The following is a 5,971-nucleotide window of genomic DNA, read 5'->3' on the forward strand; positions in this document are numbered from 1 at the left end:
TGGACCATGCTGGTATAACCTGGGTATATACTGTATATAATTATATATGTATAGCTGGTATAAGTTATATATCTCCTGTATATAGTGATATGGACCATGCTGGTATAACCTGGGTATATACTGTATATAATTATATATGTACAGCTGGTATAAGTTATATATCTCCTGTATATTGTGATATGGACCATGCTGGTATAACCTGGGTATATACTGTATATAATTATATATGCACAGCTGGTATAAGTTATATATCTCCTGTATATAGTGATATGGACCATGCTGGTATAACCTGGGTATCTTCTGGTATATGTAGTCGAAATCTAAGAAACAAAACAAGTAAGCACCAAATAGAAGTATATATTTTACAGTACAGAGGTTTGTTCACATATAATTTTAACAGTGCCTATATGATATATTAGACATATTGTTTCTTATAATAACAGTTCCGTATTTCTAAAACAGAAAAAAAATACTATACCAAGACACACAAGATGGAGGCAGCTATTATTACAGTGAACCGATATCTTTTACAGGTATATCATTCCTACTGAAAAGTTATGATGGCGTGGTCATATATTTATGTGATATTATATTTATAAAGCAGTGTTTCCCAACCATTGTGCCTCCAGCTGTTGCAAAACTACAACTCCCAGCATGCCCGGACAGCCTTCGGCTGTCCGAGCTTGCTGGGAGTTGTAGTTTTGCAACAGCTAAGGCCCCACTGGTTGGGAAACACTGACATGAAGCGATTCTCCATTTTGTTTTTTGTTTTATAAATAAAGTTAGTTTGAACAAGCACTGTAGGCGCCCACGGAATATATATATCAGAGCGCGGTGTATGGGACGGCGCAGTTTACAATCATGGTGTCCATGGACGGGGAGTGTTTGCACAGAACTCATTGCTGAGCAGCCTGTATGGATAAGTTTGTCTCAATTAACTTTATTTATAAAAAAAAAGATGGGGAACACTTCAAAAAGGCTTCACGCTGTTCTTAGGCTTCAGGCCCATAGCAACCAATCAGAGTTCAGCTTTCATTTGCTCAGTTGCTATGGGCAACACCCATAGCAACCAATCAGAGTTCAGCTTTCACTTTGCGAATGGCTCTGCATGAAAGGTGGATTTGCTCAGTTGCTATGGGCAACGAGGCCTAGTGTTACTCACCAGTATAAAAAAATGATTTCCACAGAAAGTCCTAATTCTAAGGCCCCGTTCACATTACGTAGAATCCGCACAGAATTTCCTTATGGAAAATTCCTTTCATTTAGCATCTGTTAATCTAGAAAACCCAATATGGTGGCAGAGAAGCATACTTGTTAGCTTATAAATGATAAAGTGCTTACTCTCCATCCGTGAAAGGGGCTAATGCAAACTCTACCCAGAATTGGGCATTTTAGGGACCATTTCCCTTGAAATAGGTCTTAAATATCCTGATTTTGGTACAATAAAGGTTGGTAAAAATGTTTAAAAGGGGTACTCCGGTGGAAAACATTTTTTTTAATCAACTGTTGCCAGAAAGTTAAACAAATTTGTAAATGACTTCTATTAAAAAATCTTTACTCTTCCAATACTTTTCAGCAGCTGTATGCTACAGAGGAAATTCTTTTCTTTTTGAATTTCTTTTTTGTCTTTTCCACTGTGCTCTCTGCTGACACCTGATGCCCGTATTAAGGAACTGTCCAGAGCAGCATAGGTTTGCAAAGGGGATTTTCTCCTTCTCTGGACAGTTCCTGATACGGGCATCAGGTGTCAGCAGAGAGCACTGTGGACAAGACAAAAAAGAAATTCCAAAAGAAAAGAATTTCCTCTGTAGTATTCAGCTGCTAAAAAGTACTGGAAGGGTAAAGATTTTTTAATAGAAGTCATTTACAAATCTGTTTAACTTTCTGGCACCAGTTGATTAAAAAAAAAAAAATGTTTCCCACCGGAGTACCCCTTTAAAGGGGCGATATGTAATCAAAGTCAATATATCACAGTAATGAAGAAATTCATGCCAGTCAAAATGAAAAAATCCTGAAATTCCCCCCAATTTCCCCCTTCCCTATATAACACGGTATCAGGAAGCTGAGATATGAGGAGCTGTTCGTAAAGCTCCGATAGAGCTCTATTACACGGCCCGATTCCGCACGGTAAATGAACGCAGATCACGTAGATTGGGGCTCGTTGGCAGAACAATGGCCATGAGGGTCTGACGAACGATCGCTGGCTGTATATCTCAGGTAGCTCTCTCTCTCAATCCCGTTCATATACACGCACGCTCCAACTGCCCGAATAGGCATGTATTTTCAATGAGGGAAAGTAGTGAAAGCCGCTGCCAGACACCTTTTTGAGGTGGAATCATTTTCCTGAGAGCAAAAAGTACTGGATCGTTGAAATCTAAGGGTAGGTTCACACTACATCAGTGCTCCTGTTAGTCGGGTCAGTCGGTATTGGGTCTGTGCGGACATTTCGACAAATGAACATGGCCTAACAGGAGCAGGGGGCCACAATTCATTTTTGAGAGCAGTAACGTAGTGGGAACCTACCCTTACATACCCAACACTTTTCTCCACCAACACTTGCCTTTGGGGGGATACAACAGCTTAACCCAAGCGCCAAAGTGTTTCCTCCATATCACAGGCGGCACAGCTAACGCAGCTCTACAGAGTAAGGACCCCACAAACAGCTCCTTATATCTCTTAGATCGCAGGGGGGTCTGACCTCTGGGACCCCCAGGATCTCCTGAACGGGGCCCCGGCTGGAAGGGGGAGTGCCAACCCCCGCATGGAGCGGCGGCCAACATGTATCCTATAGAGATACATGGAGGGGGCATGTCGGCTGCGATTTCCTGCGGGGGTCGGAATAACGGCTTCCAGCAGAATGCCGGGGCCCCGTTAAAGGGGTACTCCCGTGGAAAACTTCTTTTTTTTTTAAATCAACTGGTGCCAGAAAGTTAAACAGATTTGTAAATTACTTCTATTAAAAAAATCTTAATCTTTCCAGTGCTTTTTAGGGTCTGTATACTACAGAGGAAATTGTTTTGTTTTTGGAACACAGAGCTCTCTGCTGACATCATGACCACAGTGCTCTCTGCTGACATATCTGTCCATTTTAGGAACTGTCCAGAGCAGCATATGTTTACTATGGGGATTTTCTCCTACTCTGGACAGTTCCTAAAATGGAGAGAGATCTCAGCAGAGAGCACTGTGGTCATGATGTCAGCAGAGAGCTCTGTGTTCCAAAAAGAAAACAATTTCCTCTGTAGTATTCAGCAGCTAATAAGTACTGGAAGGATTAAGATTTTTTTAATAGAAGTCATTTACAAATCTGTTTAACTTTCTGGCACCAGTTGATTTAAAAAAAATAAAAAAGTTTTCCATGGGAGTACCCCTTTAAGGAGATCGCAGGGGGTCCAAGCAGTCGGACCCCCGTGATCTATAACTTATCCCCTATCCTTTGTTGTTGTTATTTTTCACTGCACTACTCCTTTAAGTGGGTTTAGACATTAAAACATTTGTTCGCAATATAAAATGTGGGACATAAACAGCATTTCTTTATACCGACACTAAGGAGAGAAGCGCGGGCAGAGTTGGTGTCTTTTTGTTCTATAAAAAAAAAATATATATATTTGAAAAATCTAATAAAAAATTACATGAATTACATAAAAAATTACATAAGTCAATGTTTCTCAACCAGGGTGCTTCCAGCTGTTGCAAAACTACAACTCCCAGCATGCCCGGACAGCCTTCGGCTGTCCGGGCATGCTGGGAGTTGTACTTTTGCAACAGCTGGAGGCACACTGAATGGGAAACACTGTTCTAAGAATTTCTAATGAAGATTTGGGCGGGGGAGGGGCCAGAATGTTATATATATTTTTTTTTATCCACATTGGTTTTTCTTCTCCTATAGAAAATGCAAAGATTTCCTTAAAAAAAAAACAAAAGGGAAAAAAAAAAAAAAAAAACAGCCCTGAGCCTAAAAATGCCATAAAAGGGTTATATAATTATATGTGGGTCTGGCATTTTACACCTCCTAATGACGTATGGCGTTTCACTTATCGGTGTTATGCAACGCTCCCTTAGGTCCTGTGCAGAGTGTATTAGGCTTTCCCTGGAGTGTATCTTTAAGATGTCTGTCACTGCAGGAATACTGAAAGCAGGCAAAATATTCATAAAAAAAAGTTAACTTAAAAAACAAACAAAAAAAAATTTATTTTATAAAACCGCAGTAAAAAAAACCACAAGGAGCAAATAAAATACATTGCGCTGCCACAAACAGTACATGTTAGCAGGGGCAGAAACAGCATTGCACTAAAGCTCTGTGCACTATGGCTAGTAACATTACATTAGTACGTTGCTTTATTATACTTTTTGACACTGTACACATGTTGTTGTTTCAGATCTTCCATATCAGCCGTGCTCTTTGCCTTGTAAGCTGTGATGTCATGTCACACTCTCTGAATGCAGAGCTCCTGTCCTTTCTCATCTCCTGTCTGCTCAGGACGAGACCAGTGAAGTGAAGGGGAAGATGGTATTACTTCTCATTAGATTTTCGATTCAATACATAAGGCAGCAGGAAGCCGTTCACAGTCACAGTAGCCTTATCTAATGAGCCATAAATCTAATGAGCAGTAATACTAGCTTCCCCCTTCATATTATTGGTCTCATCCTGGGCTGACGGGAGGGAAGAGGGGAGCAGGGATTGATCAAACTTGCTTCACAGCCTGTGACATGACATCACAGCTTACAAGGTAAACAGTATGAGTGATATGGAAGATCTCTGCACTATAGCTGATACTAATATCATGTTGAGTGCCTTTATTATACTTTTTGACACTGTACACATGTTGTTGTTTCAGATCTTCCATATCAGATGTGCTCTTTCCCTTGTAAGCTGTGATGTCATGTCACACTCTCTAAATGAAGAGCTCCTGTCCTTTCTCCCCTCCTGTCTGCTCAGGACGAGACCAGTGATGTGAAAGGGGAGCTGGTATTACTTCTCATTTGATCTTCGATTCAATACATAAGGCAGCAGGAAGCTGTTCACAGTCACAGTAGCCTTAATGAGCCATAAATCTAATGAGCAGTAATACTAGCTTCCCCCTTCACATTACTGGTCTCGTCCTGGGCTGACAGGAGGAAAGAGGGGAGCAGGGATAGATCAAACTTGCTTCACAGCCTGTGACATGACATCACAGCTTACAAGGTAAATAGTACAAGTGATATAGAAGATCTCTGCACTCTGGCTGATAAAATGATATTAGTAAGTTTCTTTATTATACTTTTTGACACTGTACACATGTTGTTTTTTCAGCTCTTCCACATCAGATGTGCCCTTTCCCTTGTATGCGGTGATGTCACGTCAAACTCTCTAAATGCAGAGCTCCTGTCCTTTCTCCTCTCCTGTCTGCTCAGGACGAAACCAGTGATGTGAAGGGGGGAGCTGGTATTACTTCTCATTAGATTTTCGATTCAATTCATAAGGCAGCAGGAAGCCATTCACAGTCACAGTTGCCTTATCTAATGAGCCATAAATCTAATGAGCAGTAATACTAGCTTCCCCCTTCACATTACTGGTCTCGTCCTGGGCTGACGGGAGGGAAGAAGGGAGCAGGGATAGATCAAACTTGCTTCACAGTCTGTGACATGACATCACAGCTTACAAGGTAAACAGTATGAGTGATATGGAAGATCTCTGCACTATAGCTGATACTAATATCATGTTAAGTGCCTTTATTATACTTTTTGACACTGTACACATGTTGTTGTTTCAGATCTTCCATATCAGATGTGCTCTTTCCCTTGTAAGCTGTGATGTCACGTCACACTCTCTAAATGCAGCGCTCCTGTCCTTTCTCCCCTCCTGTCTGCTCAGGACGAGACCATGATGTGAAGGGGAAGCTGGTATTACTTCTCATTAGATTTTCTATTCAATACATAAGGCAGCAGGAAGCTAGTCACAGTAGCCTTATCTAATGAGTCATAAATTTAATGA

This window comes from Hyla sarda, chromosome 8 (genome assembly GCF_029499605.1).
Source record: "Hyla sarda isolate aHylSar1 chromosome 8, aHylSar1.hap1, whole genome shotgun sequence".
Taxonomy (NCBI): domain Eukaryota; kingdom Metazoa; phylum Chordata; class Amphibia; order Anura; family Hylidae; genus Hyla; species Hyla sarda.